A 24,349-nucleotide genomic window follows, 5' to 3' on the forward strand; every position below is an offset into this window, starting at 1 on the left:
TAGCATGAAGACAGAGAAATTATGAGCACTGGACCTGACAATTAAAGACAAAGCATCCCCTAGCACCCTGTGGTGGAAATCAGATTTATCTACCCTATCATGAGCAAGGTTGCCTCATACTGAAAACAGTGCACATCTGCCTGTGGCTCCACATTCCATTTTCAAGGTGAAGAAACTCCCAGAAATGAGACCTCTTGGTTAACCTCTGTGGCTACTCTACAAGTGGCCACCTCCTAAATACTCACCTGACACTTCACTGACACCTTAAAACTTAAAACCTGAAAAAAGTTTATGAAGTTGTTAACAAAATTAAATTTAAACCCAACTGAGTTTCTAAAAGTCTAAGACTCTATTTCAGTAACTAAATGACCTTCTAAAGTCTCTGCTTTTTTTCTCTGATGGGCTTTGTCCCCAAAATGCAGATTGTTCCTTTAGGAACTATACCACTTTGTCAAGCAGACAAAATAATCTCCAAACTTTGGGAGGGTGCAGAGTGGAGCAGCAAGCTCACTGATGTTGAATAGGGCTTCTCTGAATAAGCTCTAAAACTTTTGGTTTTAAATCAAATAACGACAAACCGTATGCAACAGTGGCCCATGGAAGCCTCAGTGTTGAGTCTAAAAAGATTTTTCTGGTCCAGTTACCACCTGCACAGAAATGCCGGTTCGTGATAGGAAAAGAGGCAGGCCGAGCTGAGGGCACATCTGCCTAGATGCTAAGTTACAGCTTCAGGGGAGAACATCCAAAAGCAAATGATTTCTCTGTCGCTCTCTCCCTATTGAGTTGAGGCCTGAGTCACAGATCCTCTATACCCACCACCATTGCCACCCCGCCCCAATTCGGCTGGCCTTTCCCGAGCAGCTTTCCGGGAGGCTAGGAATTCTGGAGCCAGCCTCTCCTGGGACCGGCCCAACTGGGGCCGCCCCGGCTGCCTGGAGGGAGGCCGCCTCCTCCGAGTCTTACTCACAGCTCGACTTTCGCCCATTACTACCCCACCGCCCCCAGGCCTCTGCTTGCAACATCCTTCCCAAACCTCTTAACTTGCTGAAACTTTCTGCGATTGCTCAAACGCCAGAGGGCCGGTATCCCTCCCACCCCGGGGGGCGCCCAAGGCCTGCGCTGACCCCGTTGTGGGAGTGTCACGGGCAGGGAAGGAAGGGGCGAGAAAAGGATCTCTTCCTTGACCCGTTTCCCTCCTTTGGCACCCGTTTCTACCCGGTGCCCAGGCGCGCGACTCCCAGTCCGGAAAGATCAGCCGGGGTACCCTTTTTCTCTGCTGCCCCCGCCCCCCCCCCCAGCTTGGGGTATCCGGTTTAAACTTATTGGCAAGCGCAGACCAAGGTGCCCTCCCGGGTGGCCGGCTGCTCCTGCTGCCGGGCGACCAGGCGTGGGGTGGCTAAACCTCAGTCGGGTTGAGCATTGGAAGGCCAATGCGTGGGAATCCGGCCGCCAGAGGGGTGGTTACCTTGGCATCCCCGGCCGCGGGCAGGGCTCTAGGCGGAGCAGAAGAGCGCGCCGGTCCATGGGCCATCCCGCGCCAGGCGCCGCTCCGCAGCCGCCGCACGATCGCGCAGCGGCGCGGCGCTCCCGCTCCAGCTCCGGCTCCGGCTCTGAGTCGCTGCGCGTCCTTCCGCGCGATCTCCCGGCGCGGAACCTGCTGGGCGCTAGGCTCCTCGGATCACTTAGCACCTAGCGGCGCTTGCAGCCTGGGCGGGGTGGAGGGCGCGGTTGACCTCCGCCCCTTCCCCTCCTCTCCGCCCCTTTTGCCTCGAGTCCAGAGCCGGACCAGGAGAGACGTGAGCACCGCTCTGGCTCCTTTCTCAGCATCCGCGATGTCCTTTCAGCTGCCCGACCACTTAGGGGAAAGTTTTTAGTCATTTTCCAGCTAAAGGCGCCATCGCTCAGGCTGTAAAACAGCCTCCCGGAGAGCTGGGAGAAGCCTGCAGACAACTGTCAGACAGCGTGTGAAACTGTCAGATTTGTAGTCTGCAGACCATTCATCTCAAAGCCAGCTCCAAAGGGATAAAGAAATCAGGTAGAAAGAAAGCAATGATGTATTTGAGGAAGGGCTTAGTGACCAGTATCCCCAGAGAGTTCAAAACAGGTCTTTGGGCCACATGTTGTCAATGGAAAGTCACTCACTGCCTTAGTGACTGGACATTTCTAGCTTTCTGAAGAATGTGAGAAAAAGGAATGCCAGGTATTCTCAAAGACACCTGCAGATAAAGCATTAGTAGCAATTTTTTTTTATTTTTTATTTTTTCCATTTCTTGGGCCGCTCCCGCGGCATATGGAGGTTCCCAGGCTAGGGGCTCGAATCGGAGCTGTAGCTGCCGGTCTACGCCAGAGCCACAGCAACGCTGGATCCGAGCCGTGTCTGCGACCTACACCACAGGTCACGGACACCACAGGTCACGGCAACGCCGGATCGTTAACCCACTGAGCAAGGGCAAGGATCGAACACGCAACCTCATGGTTCCTAGTCGGATTCGTTAACCACTGCGCCACGACGGGAACTCCAGTAGCATCTTAATGATTATAAAAGCCCAATGATGAGAGTTTCTTGTGGTATGTTGACCCAAAGAGATGTGAATCTCTCTTTTGTGGAGATCATTTTATGATCAAGTAAAGAAATATCCACTACTTCCTTAAGAATGATCATTCAGAATTAGGAATATAAAATTATAAAATTATCATTTTAATGCTATAACTGCTTTTTGCTAATATTGTTTTGATTCATACCTATGAACAGTATCTCGTTTTTATAAGGAATCACTTATGGAAATCTCTGACTGAACTTTGATCTTTTATCAATAAAATGTTGCCACAACATTCATGAAAAATCAGTGCCACATGGAAATAAACCCTCTTTTCCCCACTTTAAAATCAGAAAGGGCCTCTAAATTCTTGGACGTTGAAAAGGATCATAAAATGCTAATGTGAGATAAAATAAATTAGCCATTAACTATAGAAAAGAATGATTGCACAGTTTTCCCCTGTGGTAGATACTGAGATCTTTTTAATGATATGGTTATAACTTGCAAACTAAACTGTTCCTCAGGTACCGTCAGGGAATTGAAAATTCGGTTAACCAAATGTTTTGGTTAGCAGAGAATATTATATTTTTAAAAAGCTGTGTACAGAGTTCCCGTCATGGCGCAGTGGAAACTAATCCAAGTAGGAACCATGAGGTTGCAGGTTCAATCCCTGGCCTTGCTCAGTGGGTTAAAGATCAGGCATTGCCGTGAGCTGTGGTGTAGGCCAGCAGCTGTAGCTCTGATTAGACCTCCATATGCCATAGGTGCAGCCCTAAAAAAAAAAAATAAATAAAAATAAAAATAATTTTAAAAATTAAAAAGCTGTGTAATAAACCACACCAAAAATGTGAATGACACAGAGCACTATTCTTTAGTGCTTAATAGCACTTAATCACCTTAGATGAAATTATCTAAATACTTATGTCTCTCCCATTGAACTAAATTCTTGCAGAGGTCTGATTTCTCTCTCCATCCTTACTCAGGACTATGCTTGTTGTCTGAATTCATCAAAATGACAACTAGCATTTCCAGTATTAAATCTCAAGACCTTGAAAAGTCTTTCCTCTCTCACTGGCATATCTCACTAACATCAGTGACTAAATCTACTGGGTATTAAAAAGAGAGAGAGAAAATTCTCAAATTCTCATTAATACAATTTTAAGTTCAAAACCAGTAACATCTTTTCAAAGTACTAGATAAATCTTATTTTTTAAAAGAGAATCTACTTTGCATGTATCCTTGGAGTTCCCTTTTTAGAATCCATTCCTTAAGCAAGACGCATTTCCCCTGAGTATCAATAAAAGATGCTAATGCACCTACAACTCTTCTCAAGATAGAAGAATATGTTATTATTAGAGGAAGCTATTAATCGGTATGGAAGATTAAACAACTAACTATGCTTAGAAAAAAAAAATGTCTGGCTTTATGGCACCCAAATCTGATCCCCTATTCAAAGTTCCCAGTGGTAGCCTCTGACTGCTTATATAAGGAGGAAGAGCTGGTGAATCAACAGATGAGAGAAACTAACAGATGAAAAATTAGCAGTGGGAGAAGGGAGCTGGCTGATAAATCTTCTGAAAAGCAGTCATTGGTATTGTCACTACTGAGAAATGGACTCGCAAAAAAAACCCTCTTAATTTATACATTCATTTAACTAATTTTTTTTTTTTTTTGTCTTTTGTCTTTTTTGTTGTTGTTGTTATTATTGTTGCTATTTCTTGGGCCGCTCCCGCGGCATATGGAGGTTCCCAGGCTAGGGGTTGAATCGGAGCCGTAGCCACCGGCCTACGCCAGAGCCACAGCAACGCAGGATCCGAGCCGCGTCTGCAACCTACACCACAGCTCACGGCAACGCCGGATCGTTAACCCACTGAGCAAGGGCAGGGACCGAACCCGCAACCTCATGGTTCCTAGTCGGATTCGTTAACCACTGCGCCACGACGGGAACTCCCATTTAACTAATTTCTTGAGCACCTGCATTATGTCAGGCACTGTCTCTAGGGGAGAGGTACAGCTATGAGAACAAAGCATCCACATTCTTGCTCTAGTGAGGCTTCTGGGCTGGGGTTGGGGGGGGCACTTACTTTCGTGGAGCAGGTGCCCACAACCTTGATATGACTTAGTGGCTTCCCGTTGGGTTAAATGGAAGCAAAGCTGATGTCAGCCTGTCTACACGGAGAAAACATACCATGACAGGTGTGTGCTTGGTGTGATTCAGGATTCATTCAGGATTCGATGCATAGCGCTTCGCTCAGAAGAGCGTGCACACTATAATCAAAGTCAGAGAAACCAGGACTCAATGACACCGAGGCTGAAACAAAAACTCCATGTAAATCCAAGGGAGTGTTGGAAGTTGATTTTTATAGTTTTAATAAAACTGTCTAGGAAAGCTTTTCTGGAATTTGCCATGGACATTAATGCTAGAAACTATGCCCCAGTTTGGTAGTAATGAAAATAATAACAACTTCTTTTTTTATTTTTATTATGTGAACTACTTGCAACATGCAAAATAACATATGTAACACATTTGTAAGTTGTGAATTATAATACAAAATAAACACTCATACACCTACTTCCTAATTGAAGGACTGCACTGATTTCCTAGGGCTGCTGTTATAAAGTACCAAAAACTAGGTGGCTTAACCAAAAGAAATGTATTGTCATATAAAATTTGCAGGTTAGAAGTCCAAAAACAAGGTGTTGGCAGGGTTAGTTCTTTCTAAGGGCTGTGAAGGAGAATCTGTTCCAGGTCCCTGGCCTAGCTTCTGATTATTTGCTGGCAATCTTTATTGCTCCTTGGCTTGAAGATGTATCACTCCAATCTCAACCTTTATCTTCACATCCATTCTCTCTGGACCTTCATCCTCACTTGGCCATCTTCTTATAAGAAGTCCAGTCATATTGGATTTGGGATCCCTCCTACTCCAGCAGGACATGATGTTAAATTGATTACATCTGCAAAACCTTATTTCCTAATATGGTCACATTCTGAGATACTAGGAGTTAGGGCTTCAACGTATCTTTTTTGAGGGGTGTAAATCAATCCATAACAAGAACTATACTAGAATGTCCTCAATATTGTTACCTCTATCTGCATATTTCTGTCTTCATTTCATTCATCTATACCCCTCCTACAGAGACAACAGAGGTAACAACTGTTCTGAATTGTGTTTGTCATCATTCTCTTGCATTTTTTGTTTTATCATAAAAATGTGCTGATGAACCAAGATATTATTTAATTTCCCTTGTTTTGTAACAATCTTCTGTAACTTGCTTTTTTAATGCAAGATTTATAAGATTCACACATATTATTGCATGCAATAGTGGTTATTCATTTAAAATATTCTATAATAACCCAATGTTTGCATATCCAATTTTTTAAAATATCATTGTGTTAATAACCATTGGAGTTATTTGCAGATTTTTGTTCTTAGGAAATAATATATGAATAATCTTGTATTTTTCACTCTGTGCAGGAGTTTCTTTAGGATATATATGTTGAGTGAAATGACTGAGTCACAGGGTATGAGAAGGTCTAACATTCCAAGATAAAGCTAAAATCTTGTATCAATTCACATTCCTTCAAACTGTGCCTAAGTGTTTTCCTTCAGCCACATTTGCAATAACACTTGGAATTGTCTATCTTTTTAATGATTACCAACCAGATGGTTGTAAAATGCTATCACATTCTGGACCTAAATTACATTTCTCTTTCCTATTTCTTCTGTGAAATATCTCTGCCTCTTTTGTCCAAATTTTTATAGGGTTATTCGTCTTATTAAATCTATGTGTTCTAGATACAAATCCCCTATTTGTTATAGAGCAAACATCTTTCTCCAAATCACAGCTTGCCTTTTCATTTTCTTTATTCTCATTTCCTTGCTATCATTTTGTTACAAACAGTTCTTAATTTAATGCGATCAAGCTTAAATATTTTGTCTCATCTTTTGTGTTGTACTTTAGCATTTTTTTTGTGTGTCACATTTTAAAAGGCTTTCCAGAACCTAGCTTATAAAGATAGTCTACTACGTATTTTTGAAACATTTTAACATTTTTGTCTTTCACATTCAAGCCATTAATCTTTCAGATAATGATTTTTGAGTATTTGGGAGGTAGGAATCCATGGTTTTTCTCCATATGGATAATCAATATTTCTGGTGCCATTATTAAATAAACCCTCTATTATGGGTTGCATTGTGTCCCCACAAATTCATATATTAAAGTCCTAACCCTAGCACCTCAGACAATGACGTGATTTGGAGATAAGATCTTTAGAGAGATAATTAAGTTAAAAAGAGGCCATCAGGGTGGGCCCTAATCCAATATGATTAGTGTCCTTATCAAAAGGGGAAATTCAGTGACAGACACACATGCAGGGAACATGATGTGAGCATGAAGATGGCCAATTACATATCCTGGAAAAAGGCCTGAAACAGAATCTTCTCTCACAGCCCTTGGGATGAACCAATGCTGCCAACACCTTGATTTTGGACTTCTAGCCTCCAGAACTGTGAGACAGTTCATTTCAGTTGTTCAACTCACCCAGTGTGTGGTACTTTGTTAGGGCAGCCCAGGCAAATTTATACATCCTCCCTTCCCCACCAAACTGAAATATGTATCTCTCCAAGACCAAGTTGCCATATATCCATGGGAAAACTGCTACTTGTTGACTGCCTACCATACAATAAAAACTGTACTAAGTACTTTCATCATGGTATAATATTTACTCCTCTAAACAAATGCGTGAAGGCCAAGTGGCCAACGTGTCTTACCCGAATATGGTGACAACCTCCTCCGAATTGTCTCCAGGCTTGTTCGATTCCAATCCATTGTCCTGTGCAGTCAGATTGATCTATTGAGTATGGGCTCCCAGGCCACACTGGCCAGATTCATAGTCAAGGCCCTGTACTAATAACTAGCTCCATAATCTTAGAAAATTACCTATTTGTGTTACGCCTTCGTTTCCTCATTTTAAAAATGCAAAAAGCAATAATACCTACCTCATGGACTTGTTATAAGAATTAAATTAGTTAAGTGCTCCGAAAGTACCTGATGTGTTCCCATGTGGTAGGAATTACTATATCTTAAAAAAATGCATATATGGTTATGTTGGTCCCCAACTTCCAACCCTGAAATGGCTTTCCTTTTCTCATTATTTCCCCCAAGCAGTTTCTCCGAGGCCTCGGTTCATATGAGGTTAATTTTTTTTCAAAAATCAATTAGGTTTGGAAAGCTATTAAACAAAGGTAATACAGAATCCTTTAATTGACGACTATTAAAAGATATTTATGTGTGTTGTGAATCTTCTGGAAGGGAGAGAATGCTCATTGGGTTCCACTGGACTCTGGTCTCCTTGGGAAGGACTGTATGGGAAGTGCTCTTGTCACCTTAGGATACAGTCTGAATTCTCTAAGGGTGGTTTTCACGGCTCTTCCTAATCTGTCTCCCTACATCTGCCCTGAGGCTGCACTCTCATTCCTCACCCTTAGAACTCTGCCTCGGTGACACTGACAGCCTCAGCTCCTGCAACCTATCCCTTGGGCTTCTGTCACCTCTATCTTTAGCGATCTTCCTTCAACCCCTCACACACTGCCTGATGCCGATTCAGGCTTCAGAGTTCAGCACACATTGGCGTGCTTTCTGTACATCATGCTAGCTGCACGTCTATCCTCACAATTGTTTCCGCCACCATGCATGTGCTGTGGAGGTGCTCAGAAATGAATGAATGAATGAACGAATGAGCTAGACATACTACAGACATGGGAACCCAAGCACAAAGAAGTTAAGTAACTTGCCTGGTTAGAGTGGCAAGTCCATGTGACAAAACCAAGACTGTCTGACCGCAAAAACCATGCTCTTACCAACTCTTTGTACTTCTTCTGGGTTTAATATAACATGAAGTGCTATCCTTTATGAACAGGGTTTGTTGTTGCTAAGCCTCACCACCAGAAGGACAGATGCCCGTATTGTTTTTCTGTCAGTGCAAAAAGTTTTGCAATAATCCATCTACATTCTTTCACAATATCCCAAACCAACAGTGCCACTTTTTTGACTGATGTGTTTGTTAACTCTTCAAGACAGGAAGAATCAAAAGTCTATAAGGTGGAAGGAAGAGAAAGGTTAGAAGGAAACAGAATAGAAAGATAATATTTATTGATTTTCGTCCCTGTGCCCAGCACTGTGACAAGCTCTTGATCTTTTATTATTTTTCTAAATTTTATTGGAGTATAGTTGATTTAACAATGTATGTTAGTTTCAGGTCTACATCAAAGTGAAACAATTTTAGATAGAGACAGAGAGAGAGGGAGATAGATGATAGAGAAAAAAATATTATTTTTCCCATTCTTTTCCCATGTAGGCCATCACAGAGTATTGGGGAGATTTCCCTGTGTGACACAGTAGATCCTTGTCACTTGTCAACTTTGTATATAGTAGTGTATATATGCCACTCCCAACCTCCCAATATATCCCTCCCCTCAGAATTCCCCTTTGGTAACCATAAGTTTGGTTTTGAAATCTTTGAGTCTATTTCTGTTTTGTGAATAAGTTCTTTTGTATCATTTTTATTAGATTCCACATATTAGTGATCTTATATGATATCTGTCTTTCTCTGCCTGACTATTTCACTTGTTGTAATAATCTCTAGATCTATCTATGTTGCTTCAAATAGCATTATTTCATTCTTGTTTATGGCTGAGTACTATTCAATTGTGTTTATGTACCAGGTCTTTATCAAATCCTCTGTTGATGGGCACTTAGGTTGCTTCCATGTCTTGGCTGCCATGAACATTGGCGTGCACATATCTTTTCACATTATGGTTTTCTCCAGATATATGCCCAAAAGTGGGGTTGCTGGATCATATGGTAGTTCTATATTTAGTTTTTAAGGAACCTCCATACTGTCCTCCATAGTGGTTACACCAAGTTATATTCCCACCAACAGTGTAGGAGGGTTCCCTTTTCTCCACAATCTCTCCAACATTTACTGTATGTTGACTTTTTGATGATGGCCATTCTGACTGGTGTGAGATGATACCTCACTGTAGTTTTGATTGGCATTTCTCTAATAGTTAGTGATATTGGGCATCTTTTTATGTCCTTTTTGACCATCTGTTTTCTTTGGAAAAATGTCTATTTAAATCTTCTAATCATTTTTTTTTCTCTTTTTACCACCACACCTGTGGCACATGGAAGTTCCCAGGCCAAGGATCTACACCACAGCCACAGCAACACCAGATCCAAGCCACAACTATGACCTATGCCACAGCAATGCCGGATCCTTAACCCACTGAGTGAGGCCAGGGATCAAACCCACATCCTCACAGATACTATGTCAGGTTCTTAACCCACTAAGCCACAATGGGAACTCCCACGGCAGGCTCTTTAATGTGCAAATCAATGCCACCAGGTGATAATTTTAGCCTCATTATACAGAGGAGAGATAAGGAAACTGAAGCCCAGAGAACATAAATTCTTTGCCCAAGATCACAGAGCTATGATGAAATTTTGATGCAACCCAAACCATGACCTGCTTAGAAATTCCTGCTTCATTTGGGGACAGGGGGCCAGTGCAGACCCTCTTAAACCTTCTGTCTATTCCCACACCTCCCCACCAGCCTGAACCCTGTTCTAGGCTACCCCCTCTGGAGCCCTGGATGCTGTCACTATTCACTATTTATTCTATAAATTTATTGGGCAAGGTGTTTTGCTAAAGGACTTTGGAGATGAAGAGACACGTAGCCCCAGCGTCTGCCCTCAAAAAACTTAAAATCTAGACTGGCATGCTATTTCTTTATAATGACCCCCCCCCATTTTTTTCACCTTTCTTTTCATTTCACCTTCATTCTTTTCCAGGTTCCTATTTTCCCTTTTGATACTTTCCTTCCTGATTTATCTGACTTCAACATTTTGATATGGATATCTGGAATCCAACAATGGAACAAATTCAATCCACCCAGTAAATTATTATTTTTAAACGGCCCAGAGCAGGTCAGACACAAGACATAGGTGTTTGACAAAAGTGCAAGTGACAAGCAAGATTTTGTGTTATGGGAGCGGATGAACCAGATGTAGCATCATAGAAATGCCTGAAGGCATTGAGGACTCTGGCACGGGGCCAAAAAGAAAGATGGTGTTATGCAAAAAACCCCCACTTTGCCTCCTTCACTTTTTTTTGCTTGTTTGCATATGAAAAGATAATAGAATTTACATTTATTGAGAACTGACTATGTCTCAAGGACCATGCTAAACACTTTCCAGATGTATTTGACTAACTTTCCTAAGAACTGTATTAAAAAAAAAAAAAGGCAAAACCATGAGTTTCATGCTGCACACGTGGCAACTGAGGCACAGAAAGATAGGGGTTAAATTGTGAAACAGTAGAGGAGGAACTCAGTACCAGGTCTATTCAGCTTCTTGTCCCTAACCTCTGGCCCGACTGCCTCCCTGAATATGATGAGCAGCCAAGACTCTCCTGCACACTGTGGCTGGACATGCAGGGTTGTCCCAGTATTGGCAGCTGTCACAGAATGTCCTTTTGTGGTTAAGTGGTTATCAAGGGTCATCTTGATTCCTCATCTGCATTCAATACTTGTCCACAATTTTCATGCAAATTTTTATTTTGTGAAGTTTTGAAACACCCACATCAAAATCCAAAGCAAATCTGAAACCACCATGAAGGATGATGAGACCATCCTTGTAAAGAGAAAAGGATAGAAAACTGCCCCTAAAGGGGAAAAAAATAAATAAATAAATAAAAATGAGTCCCTTGAACTTCAACTCACTTGAAGATTGCTCGAAAAAGAAAATGTTGATAGGTCCACTGTTCCTCCAACTCAACCCAAAGGGAAACTGCTTTCTCTAAAAGATGGAACCATCACAGCTGTGGAAACAACATCAAAAAAGCTGAGTTCCAGAGAATGGGACTGGCTTCTTGGACACGCAGCCAGTGCGACCTTGACATTTCTTAATCATTTTATCTTTGAACGTGTGTATGTAAGTGAAGTCCACTGGGACAACAGAGCCTGCACCACAGGCTTCGACCTCAGACTCCTGCACTATCCCACCTCTCTGGGATAGGCCTCCTTGGGATGGGTTCTTGGCCAACCATTCCCCGTCCCAGACTCTAGTCAGCTTTCCTTACACCCTTACCACGTGGCTGCTGCCACTCTTCACCTAGTATCATAGTCCATGAACACAGGTCAGAAAAAGAATTTTTCAGGAGTTCCCGTCATGGCGCAGTGGTTAACGAATCGACTAGGAACCATGAAGTTGTGGGTTCAATCCCTGCCCTTGCTCAGTGGGTTAAGGATCTGGTGTTGCTGTGAGCTGTGGTGTAGGTTGCAGACGTGGCTCGGATACCATGTTGCTGTGGCTCTGGCGTAGGCTGGCGGCTACAGCTCTGATTAGACCCCTAGCCTGGGAAAATCCATATGCCACAGGAGTGGCCCAAGAAATGGCAAAAAGACAAAAAAAAAAAAAAAAAAAAGAATGAAAGAAAAAGAATTTTCCAGCATTGTGAGGTGAAAGGAAAGAAGTATTTATTGAGCTAAGAGATGCTGTTAGCACAGTGGGATGATTTTCTGATGATACGTGGCCGCATCTGTTTTTATAGCCCAGGGAGAGGAGAGGTCTTACAATATCCCTGCTGACTTGCTGATTGGTTGGAGAAGAGAGGACTTAAGATACTGTTGTCGGTTGGTTGGGGGCAGAGTATAAGGTCCCCATAGGGGTGGAATGAGGAATGGGCCACATACGTTGTCTAGTTGGAGGCAGGAAGGAGCAGGCCAGGTTGCTTAAAGGAGGGAGGTGGGATTACAATGTGACAGGTAGGGTGATGATAATCAGTCTGGTAATTCCTATCTTAGCCAGAGGCATTGAATTCTGTTTCCTTAAAGAGGCTTGAAGTCCAACATCTAGGAAGGGGCCAGGCCACAAGCTTGGATAAGGTGAGGGTTATGCACACACCCGGTGGCATCTCAAGGCCAAGCATGCTGTTGCCTTCCCACTCCAGGTGAGACTTGTCTGGGCCAGGGCAGCAGCAGGCCTCTCACCCCTTCATCTAGGGACTGAGCACATCCTGGCACAGAGTTTGAGGTCTTCATGGTCACTCATCTACTATGGGCTGTGGCAATGGGCCCATGGAAACAGGGAGCCTGGCTCAACACCCCTGGCCCAAGCTCCCACCTGGAATGCTGCATATGGGGTCCTTTGTCTGATGGGAGGAGGAGCCCAGTAGCCATCAGGAAGAAGTAAACGCACGTGCACCCACATCATGGAGCGGGACACTTGGGTACCAGTGAGGATTTTGTACTGGCCCCTATGCCCCAAGACCCCTTCAGCCAGCTCTCTTCTTCCTTCCAACTTTCCTCATTCTGTCTTGAGTTTGTCTCTAACCAGCTGCAGGCACCCTTGAAAACAAGCCACAAAATACAAACTGTGTAATTTTGATGACCCCACACCCAAGTGAAATTCAGTGATATTTGCATTTGAATTGGCCTTGTACAATATAGAGAAGGACAATAAAATTCATGCTAGCAATGAAACATTTTATTTTTTGTTTTCTTAGACCATCTAATAGCAAATAAACAACACGATGACAAGTCCAGAGACCACACACACAAAAAAAAAACTTTATATTTTACTATCTTTAACTGCACTTTTTTTTTTCTGCCTTTTGCATTTCTTTCTTAGCTTCCACCCATGGAACACTGGATTCTAGTCATCTGGGTACTCCTAGGTTATAACATAAACCAATAAACATTGTAAGTGAATGAATAATTTCCTAAAACAATTTTTCCTTTATGGAACGAAAAACTTTCTACCTGTTAGACTGACAAAGAGGCATTTTGTATCTTCAGCACTTTTGTTTCTTCCATGAAACTTTGCACAAGTCCTTTGTTGATGTTCATTAGTGTATACTGAATAACCGCGCACATTTGTGTTTTCCCTTGTCTGTGTAATTGTATCGCTCTAGACAATAAGTGGAGATCAAAATTATAGACTGAAAAAATTAAAACCAAAAAATACTTGCAAATTATCCAACACACAAGGCAGAAAAAATAATTGCGAGGAAAAGTCATTCTCAGAATGACTTGTGCAACTAATTAGCCACATTCTCCACAACATGTTTCCTATCCAGGCAGAGTTGAAGCGTCACAGCTCATTTTCTAAAAGTCAGTTAGAACTTACTCTAACGTGGCTGATATTGTTTCTTCTTCTACCATACAATTTTAAAAGTCAAATTGCAAGTGGAAAGCTCTGTATGGTCATGAATCTTTTTTAAAGTACAAAAAAAAAAAAAAATCTTGGCTTTCAGAGTGTAACGTCTCTGACAGTAAGCGGCTCTCATCTTGTGAAAGTGTCAGCCAGAGCCCGTTATCACTAATCAGAGGGAACAACACGGCTGTCAGAACGTTGTGTCCTTGACAAAAGAAACTTTGCCTTTTTCACACATGTTGGGAATTTGTTCTTTCACATCATCATCGTAATTGAGAATAAGCCTTTATTCTCAATAGGAAAATCATCAGACTGAAAGGTCTCCCTTTCCTGTGCCCTGAATATCTTTCTGCATCTCTGCCACAGCTGATGGTTTAAGCACAACTGAATGAGGGTAAAACTTAGTCTCAAAGTGTGATCATTCTCCTAACATCTCCAGTCCTTCTTTTTAAACAATCCCAGGTATCGGCAGGTCAATGTATTAGTCATCTTTGATGCCCCCACTCTCCTTAGGCCACCAACAGCTCAAAATGCCAACCTAGTCACCAATCAGCTGATTATCTTGGACAAGTCATTGGACCCCTCTGATCTTCAGATGCCTCACCCACACATTGGAGGACAACAGGAAAAGGGGAGAAAAAGAGAAATGGCCAGTCTAGAATGGTCCTTAAGATTCTGTATTAGTCAAGGTTCTCCAGAAAAACAAATTAATAAGGTATGTGTGTGTGCATATATACATCACATATACACACGCACGCACACATGTGATATATTACATATATACATTATATACACAATGTATATCACACACATATAGTATGTATAAAATATGTTATATATAACATATTATATATATAATTTCTATTGTATATATTATATTATGTTTGTATAACATAATATACATGTATATTAATTATGTATATTAATAATGTATATTAACTATGAATGTTCAGTCCACAGGCAGAGACCTGGAAGAGCCATGCTCTGGTTCCAATTCAAAGACCCCTGGAGAATTCCCTCTGACTTGGGGAGGCCTATCTTCCTGTTCTATTCAGGTCTTCAGTGAATATACATATACATGCACATCTTCTTGGTTCTGTTTCTCTGGAGAGTCCTGATACAAAATCCTCGTGGGAGGAGTTTAGCCCAAGGTCTTCCACCACCTTGCCTGCTCTCCTGATACAAAATCCTAATCATATCCCTTGGCCTACTAAGTAAAACTGGCCTTCCCATACAGCATGTCAGTGGTCAGGGCACCAGCAGTTAGACAGCATTCCATACAGAGAAGCAGTCACACAAGGAGCCAGAAGTCAGAAGTAGAAACTAAGGGAGAAGACTGTCTGTAAAGGGCAGGTGAATGAAGTGGGATATGGAAGCCAGCTCACTGGACATGCAAGTGCCCAGGATGCATCCCAGGGACACCATGTGGTCTGCTCCTGTTCCTCTTGGCTGGTGGTCTGTGTTCACTGGTACACCTCATCAGAACTGGCCCAAGAACTTCTAGAGAAGGCAAGGAGAGCATTCCCTGCGACTCCTATTATTGGTTTATTCATTTATTCAACACAGTGGTTTAACTCGAACAAAATTCTAGAGGCAACAATTTTAGACATTCTGGAGTGAGTTTGCCATCAAGTTATACAACTAAAATGGAAGTGGCCAAGAGACCTTCGATATAATGGCATGGTAGAGTCACCCAAATATAGCATGTGAAGAAGAAAGAGAAGTTGAACCCATAATCACACCACATAGGCGGGTGATTTTAGAATTTAACCACATCAGGGTGTGGTATGGAAAACACATTGGATAAACCATGCCGCCACTGAAAGACTGAAGGTTCTTGGAGTATGAAATGAACCACTGGGCCAGGACTAGGTTGGCAATCATTGTGTCATTGCGCCTTCAACTTGCCAAGGCATCTGCTCAAAGTAGACTGTCCAGGCTGTTCTGCCATGAGGGCTTGACCCATCCAACTAAAATTTAGTTATTTCTGCTTCACACATAGAATCTGCCAGCTTCAGATACATTAAATCCAGATATCAACTATGCCAAAGGTGCATGCTACAATCCAGAAGAAGAAAGAAAATTAAGAGCAAATTATTTCATAGGCCAAAAAAAGAAAAAAAAATTAAGAGCAAATTATTTCATCAAAATTATGAAGTTTGACCTTTAAATAAATCACTCAAAACTTTTTAAAAGGAGGCAACGATATCCACTGAAATTCAGTTGATTTCAAGTACAGTCCTTATATATTAATGCTCAAAAGCAATGGAAAACTTTTGTCTCACACACTTCATCAGCTGATTGATTTTACACTTCCATACTGTTTGGTGTTTTGAAACTAATTTAGATGATGTCTCTGTCTTCGGTTATCCTCTACTTTGTCGGTAATTTGTTTTCAATTAAAGCCTATTTAACTTAAGTGGCCAGATATTTATTATCTTCTAGGAAACACCTTCTGGCAAACCTGTAAAATGGTTTCCTCTTCCAAACAGTAGGCTTTACCATGGCTTGCCTGATCAGCCAGCAAGCTAGCTACCTCTCTCTTCATCCTTCTCACCCTCTCACCTTAATCACCGGTGCTTTTTTTTCTGCCTTAGTGCATGTGTACTATTGTTCTCTGCCTGGAATAATTTTCCCACAAATATCCACTTAGCTAACTCCTTTACTAGCTTCTTGTCTTTTTGCGAATCTCACCTTCTCAATGAGGTCTAGTCCTGGTTATACTATAAACCGTTCCCCCCACCCCATGCCTCACCAGCACCCCTGCATGGATCAGGCCCTCTCTATCCCTCTAACCTTACTTTTCCTCTTTTACATAATACTTATTACCTCCTAACAAAATATATGATTTCTTTAGTCATCATAACGATTATCTGCTCTCTCCTCCTCTTGAATGAAATCTCCATGAATGCTTTAGTGTCCCATGGCTGCAATAACAAATTCCCACAAACTCGGTGGCTTAAGTAATATAAATATGTTCTCTTGTGATTCTGGAGGTCAGAAGACCAAAAGCAGTTCCACTGGGCCCATGTCAAGGTGTTGGCAGGGAGGCTCTGTTGCCAGGATCCACCCCTTGCTCTTTTTCAACTTTCAGAGGCTGCCTTCATTTCTTGGTTTGTGGGCCCTTCCTATATCCTCAAGGAACACCACTCCAATCCTTACTTTCTCCTTTTCTGAAGGGAAATCTCTCTCTGCTTTCATCTTTAAAGATGCTTGAGTCACATTTAGGGCTCACTGGGATAATCCAGGCTAACTTCCTGTCTCAAGGTCCTTAACCTAATCCTACCAGCAGAGTCCCTTTGACACACAGGTAGCATATTCACAGGTGCCTGAGACCAGGATGTTGACACCTTTGGTGGGCATTTGCCAGCCTCCTCCAATGAGGAAAGGAACTTTGTTTTGTTCTCCAGGTTATCTTAACCCAAGCCTGAAACACACCAAGGACTCAATAAATATCAGTTGGATTAGTAAAGGTAAACTGCTATATACAGTTAAGTTATATAAATAGTTACAAATACTTAGTTCAGAATGTGAATGTATCTTATCTGATCTTGAGACGCACTCACAGAGAATTTCACAATCTGGGAAAGGCATCCGAGGCATCCATACTGACTAGTGTTAGTCACATAATTCCTTTACCTCTGCCACATCTTAGAACCTGTCTTTCTGTGAAATAAAGGAAGCCTCTATTGAAACAAATCTCCTCTGAATAATTAGATTGAGATAGGACCCCCCCCCTTGTTTCTTTTCTTTTCATTATTTCACATTTTTATTTTGTCCATGTGCTGTACAATCTCTGTGATGGACTGCTTCTCAGGATAATACACCCAGAGTTAAGAATTCAGAAGGTTTAGCTAACCAGTCAACGAGTATTGAATGACATACTAGTCTTGGCATGCTATTAAAATGCTTATTACCTCATAGACAAGAATTACAACTCCAGATGATAATCCACATTATTGACTCTCAAAAATACACATTTTATCATTGATTATTTGAGATTCATAAACCTTATGGAAACACCCAGGAGCAGTGGTCACTTTCAGTTAATAACTATTGGCTCTTTACTCTATCTTGTGAAGTAATTTATGGATTCCTATGGATAAAGGCTCTATTTATGTATTCATTCATCTTTCTTCTTCCACAGAAGATCTGACTGTGGTTTCAAGGGGGTCATTTTAATAATCAGATGGTTACGTAAAAATGCATTAAATTACAAAATCAGGGCTGGGAAAAATACAAATAATAGAGTAAGATTATCAATACTGGGGAAACATGTAATTTAGCAACATTATAGAATTACTATAATGAGCCTCCTATTTGGATTCAAGCTTCTTAGTAGGCCTCATGTAAATGAAAAAACAGTCATATGGTTGTTGCAGACAAGGAAGGAAGGGAAAAATGCAGTTCTTTGAGGTGGGGGAAGGGGAGGACTGTTCCTAGCACAGGAATGAGAAACACCATGACGGAAGATGCAAAACATGATGTGACAGGTAATGTGCAAAGGTAAGTTAGAACACTGGAGTCATAAAGCTCTGGGTTTAAAAACTGGCCCCACTACTTAGCTTCTACAGGCCTCAGTTTTCTCATCTATTACTAGGGATTTTATTTATTTATTTATTTATTTATTTATTTTTGGTCTTTTTGCCTTTTCTAGGGCCGCTTCCACGGCATATGGCAGTTCCCAGGTTAGGGGTGGAATCGGAGCTGTAGCCACTGGCCTACGCCAGAGCCACAGCAATGCCAGATCCAAGCCGTGTCTGCAACCTACACCACAGCTCACGGCAATGCTGGATCCTTAACCCACTGAGCAAGGCCAGGGATCGAACCCGCAACCTCATGGTTCCCAGTCGGATTCGTTAACCACTGCGCCATGACAGGAACTCCATTATTACTAGGGATTTTAAAATAACCGACCTAACAGTATTATCATAAAGGATAAATCATGTGATATGTGCAACACAACTGAACATGGATAGATAGCAATATCTACCTTAAGGACTGCTGTATAGAGTAAGCAATGCATGTGATGCAAAGTAATACATCATTGTCCAGCATAGCCACAGACCAACAGATTCAAGCCATGGTAGCTATTATTAACATCCACCAGCATTTCACATCTAAGATAAATGTCCTCCCTGGGAACCTAACTGGAAACTTAAATGTGAGGCTCTGATATACTGTTTTGTATAAATAATAGTGGGATGGAGTTAATTTGACAATTTCTAAATATATTGCCAACTTTGCTATATATAATGGTAATATCTAATATTATTGAGTGCCTGCCATAGAACCAGAAACGTATCCATCTGATATCACCAAATCCTCACTACAACCCTATGAGGAAAATACTCTTCTGTTCCTCATTGTATAAATAAAGAAACTGAAGTTCCAAGAATCTAAGTAGTTTGCTTAGCCAAGCCCTACAAGGAAGTAACTGGTAACTCTAGCTCCCTCCAAATTTGATTGAACAGACTGTTACCACCTTATAATAACAGCAAACTGGAAAGTTCCATTAGAGAGCATTTAACGTAAGTCTTTGTTTTAAAGATGCAGAAACAAGGCTGGGGACTTGTCCAAGGTTCTCAGGTAATTACATCAAAACCAGCATAAGAATCTCTGCCCTCTGTACAGAGAGTGGAGGAGGGAATATGGTCAACAATCCTCCTGGCTAAGAGAGCTGTGGTTGGTGGGTGCATCCATATTTATGAGAATGGTTCCAGCACTGCTCTGCTGCAGCATTCACTGACATTCAAAAACAATTCAGTGAAAAGAATTCATTAAAATTAATGTTTGACTAAATCTGATGATTCTGTTCTGGTGGCTCATTCTATCACCTCATTAGGCAGAGCCCTTGTCTCATTCTCTCCACGAATTTAGTAATGAAGCACAGCCTTGATCATCAGGTGCACGGTAGGCCAGGCCCCTGTTCTGCCACTTCATCTTAATCTCCTGCTCTGCAATGAACAAAATGACTAGATCTATCTCATTAAATGAGAGCAGTCTCTTTCTTTCAGTCATTCATCAGACATCTACTAATGGCTCTTGTAGTTCTTGAACGCTTTGAAAATTCTTGACATTGCCTGTTTTCCTAAGTAAACTTTAGTTGGTCATTTGCATGCTTGGACTGTCAGAAGTAATCAATTTTTTTTTTTTTGTTTTGTTTTGTTTTTTGCTTTTTAGGGCTGCAACTGCAGAATGGAATTTCCTAGGCTAGGGTCGAATCAGAGCTACAGTTGCCGGCCTATACCATAGCCACAGCAACTTGGGTTCTGAGCCGCATCTGTGACCTATACTGCAGCTCACAGCAACACCAGATCCCCAATCCACTGAGTGAGGCCAGGGATCAAACCCGCATCCTCATGGATACTAGTCAAATTCTTTTCTCCTGTGCCATGAAGGGAACTCCCTGATCAAGATTTTTGAGCATTGTCTATGGTCCAAAGAACTACTTTATTTGCATTAACTCATTAACCCATTTTATTCTCAGGACACTACTATGAGGCAGGTGCTGTTATTATCCTGATTTTGCAGATGAGGAAACTTACAAGAGGATAAATAAAGCGTCTGGGATCTCAACATTAGTAGGTGGTGAACTCAGAGGCAAAATTGGGCAGTAATGATCCAGAGCCCACGTTCTGAATCAAATTCTGCTGAATGACCCCATGGCAAAGATGTCAAAAGAAACTGGAATCTATCATTACTGTAATTTTGTTCTAAAGAAACTGAAGCGATCAAAAGAGAAAAGGCAATATATATAAGCACGGAACTCTTTTCACAGAAGAATTCGTACATTGTCTATGCCCCCAAAGGTTAGCTCATCTGCTTCCGTGTTCATCCCAAATTCTTAAACATTTGTACTCAGAACTAACATTTATAGAGCACCAGCCAGGTAGGTGCTGTGCCAGACACAGAACACAATCTTGTTCTCTGGTAACTGAGGAGTCCACACGCTAAGATGCTGCTTGGTGCTCACTGAGAAGTTGATTCCAAATACAACAGCCATGCTCTCATTCTCTCTACAAAACCAACATGAGATCAAGGCAGAAATAATATATTGCTGGGAAGAGTAAGAATTAAATGACCTAGCAAAACTTAAAGCACAATTACTGCATGTTGTTACCCATTTTACTATTTATAACACTTTATGAATTCATAATATTTTTCACATTACAACTTCAATGATTTAATATATAAAATGTATAATATACATATGTATATTTAACATACTTTATAAATTCATAAAATTTCTCTCATTACAATTTCCTCAATAATCTTTTCCCTTTTTTTAAATCGACCTGTTCCATATGAAATATGTACTTACAGAAGTAGTTTTCCATACTTCTGCAAACAAAAAAAGTATATACAAGACATATATTATTGGAATTCCCTCCTTCATGGTTTCTGAAGGTCATTTCATAACTGAATTTCTTACAGATGTCATTTGGGATAAAGAAAAAAGTGGCCTGGATGTCCATTTCAGGGTCCACTGAATCCCCTTCCACTCATTCTCTATACTATTCATTTAAGCTGAAGATAACAGAACACTAATTATTAAAGAAATGCAAATCAAAACTATAAGGAGGTATCACCTCACTCTGGTCAAAATGGCCGTCAACAGAAGTCTACAAATAATAAATGCTGGAAAGGGTGGAGGAAAGGGAAACCCCCCCCAGACTGTTGGTGGGAATGTACATTGGTGCAGCCAATATAGAACACAGTATGGAGGTTCCCTAAAAACTTAAAAATAGAGTTACCATAAGATCCTGCAATCCCACACCTGAGCATATATCTGGAAAAGACAAAAACTCTTAATTCAAAAAGATACATGCACCCCAATGTTCATTGCAACACTATCTACAACAGCCAAGACATGGGAGTATCCTAAATGTCCACTGACAGATGAATGGATAAAGATGTGGTACATATATATACAATGGAATACTACTCAGCCATAAAAAAGAATGAAATAATGCCACTTACAGCCACATGGATGGACAGAGAGATTCTCAAACTAAGTCAAGCAAGTCCTACAGAGAAAGACAAATACCATATAATATTATTCAAGTGTGGAATTTTTTTTTAAATGATACAAATAAAACTTACTTACAAAACAGAAACAGATTCATTGATATAGGAAAAAAAAAAAAAACTTATGGTTACCAAAGTGGTAAGGGAGGGGGATAAATTAGGAGTTTTGGACTAACAGATACAAACTACTACATGTAAAATTGATAAGTAATAAGGGCCTACTTTATAACACAGGGAACTATATTCAATATGCTGTAATAAACCATAATAGAAAAGAATATATATATGTGTATTAATGAATCACTTTTCTGTATACCTAAAACTGACACATTATAAATCAACTTTACTTCAATTTAAAAATAAATAAATAAATTTGAAATTTTATTTTTTTATTTTTAACTTTTTTTGCTTTTTTAGGGCCATACCCACAGTATATGGAGGGTCCCAGGCTAAGGGTCGAATTGGAGCTGTAGCCACTGGCCTATGGCACAACCATAGCAATGGGGGATTCATGCCATGTCTGTGACCTACACCACAGTTCACAGCAACACCAGATCCTTAACCCACTGAGCGAGGCCAGGGATCAAACCTACATCCTCATGAATACTAGTCAGGTTTATTTCCACTGCACCACAGTGGGAACTCCAAAATTTTAAACTTAAAAAAAAAGATAAGCAGCCTGGAATTCTCTGAAGCTGTATTACACACTGAGCAAGAGTACAGGTCCTAGCACCAATGTTCCTGGTTCAACTCCAGCTACATCAGATGGTAGCTGTGATCTTAAGCAAGATGCTTGGTCGCTGAATGCCTTGATTTCCTTAACTGCAAATTGGAGGATAAAAACAGTGCATCCACAAGTACTAATATTCCTCAACATGCACCAGTATGAGAGCTATGGTTCCTAAAGCACTGAAATGCTTTCATGCCAATAGAGTAGCTGCCTACTCAAGCACCGCAGTGCCTACACACAGCCTCCACCCAAGCCCCACCCCTGGGTTGCCTCAACACTAGAAACATTGAATTTAAAAATTAGAAAACTAATGTCTTTTGGTTTTTTGTTGTTGTTTTTTTTGTTTTTTGGGTTTGTTGTTGTTGTTGTTGTTTGCTTTTAAGCACCACACCCCCAGCATATGGAGGTTCCCAGCCTAGGGGTCAAATTGGAGCTGTAGCTGCCAGCCTAAGTCACAGCCACAGCAACAATGGATCCTTAATCCACTGAGTGAGGCCAAGGATCGAACCCACCACCTCATGGTTCCTAGTCAGATTCATTTCCACTGTACCATGACAGGAACTCTGGAAAGCTAATGTCTTGAATAGCAGAAACCTGACTACCAGCTCCAGCTCTGTATCCTGAGTCCATTCCAACAGGCCAGAACTCATGCCCTCTAGTTTGCTAAATGTTTTGAATATCACTTCTGCCTACCTCTTATGGTTCCTCTTAGGGCTGTTATAAGGGGCAAATAAATTTCAACTTACTATAGTAAATGTTCGGGAAAATTTTATTATTACTTTTATCAAAAATATTAAGAAATATGCAATGATAGCTATGTACACCACTTAAAAAGATCACCCCTAAATATTTCCTTAGTTATCATATAGTATCAATTCTTGAGGTTATTTCAAAGACAAATCAAGTGCTTCTCAGAGTAAAAGAAAAGCCAAACAGTGAGAAGAATCTCTCTGAGAAAAGCTCAGTTGTCAAGATGTATGCTTATTAATATTAATTATACAAAGCAAATAGATTGTCTAGAATTACAAATATGAAGGGGTTGAGAGCCCATCCAGTTAAAAGAGGTGTTGCTACGTATGAATATAGTTAGATTTCTCACAGTATAAGACATGATCTTTTCTAACATAATAAATGCTTATTTAAAACAAAACGTGGAGTTCCCCTCGTGGCGCAGTGGTTAACGTATCTGACTAGGAACCATGAGGTTGCGGGTTCGTCCCTGCCCTTGCTCAGTGGGTTAAAGATCCGGCATTGCCGTGAGCTGTGGTGTAGGTTGCAGACGCGGCTTGGATCCTGCGTTGCTGTGGCTCTGGCGTAGGCCGGTGGCTACAGCTCCGATTAGACCCCTAGCCTGGGAACCTCCATATGCCGCAGGAGCAGCCCAAGAAATAGCAAAAAGACAAAAAAAAAAAAAAAAAAAAAAAAAGAAAAAGAAAAAAAAACGTATGGGAGACAGCAATAGCAGTTCTGAGAGGAAAGTTTATAGCAATATAATCTTAGCTCAAGAATGAAGAAAAAGCTCAAATTACAACCTAACCTTGCACCTAAAACAATTAGACAAGGAAGAACAGACAAAGCCCAAAATTAGCAGAAGGAAAGAAATCATAAAGATCAGAGCAGAAATAAATGAAATAGAGACAAAGAAAACAATAGAGAAGCTCAATGAAACCAAAAGTTGGTTCTTTGAAAAGACTAAGAAAATTGACAAACCTTTAGCCAGACTCATCAAGAAAAAAAGTGAGAGGGTTCAAATCAATAAAATTAGAAATGAAGAAGGAGAAATTACAACTGACTCCACAGAAATACAAAGGATCATAAGAGACTACTATAAGCG

At 41.0% G+C, this 24,349-nt stretch overlaps 1 protein-coding gene and 1 long non-coding RNA gene across 4 annotated transcripts in view; both read right to left on the reverse strand.

The window, feature by feature from the left end:
- The window catches only part of PTGFR (prostaglandin F receptor), a 49,734-nt gene extending 47,767 nt beyond the window's left edge, over nucleotides 1–1,967 (reverse strand). The window contains exon 1 of one of the 3 annotated variants that reach the window (XM_005665359.3): nucleotides 1,466–1,967. The gene's annotated coding sequence lies outside the window, so the exon portion shown is untranslated. The other 2 variants (XM_013999328.2, XM_013999325.2) reach the window with 2 other exon arrangements.
- The window catches only part of LOC106510698, a 66,276-nt gene continuing 46,503 nt past the window's right edge, over nucleotides 4,577–24,349 (reverse strand). The window contains exons 4-5 of the long non-coding RNA XR_002345123.1: nucleotides 7,310–7,371; nucleotides 4,577–4,805 (exon numbers count right to left, since the gene is read on the reverse strand). This is a non-coding gene — a long non-coding RNA (uncharacterized LOC106510698). The remainder of the gene's footprint in view (nucleotides 4,806–7,309; nucleotides 7,372–24,349) is intronic.

This window comes from Sus scrofa, chromosome 6 (assembly GCF_000003025.6).
Source record: "Sus scrofa isolate TJ Tabasco breed Duroc chromosome 6, Sscrofa11.1, whole genome shotgun sequence".
NCBI classification, from domain to species: Eukaryota; Metazoa; Chordata; class Mammalia; order Artiodactyla; family Suidae; genus Sus; species Sus scrofa.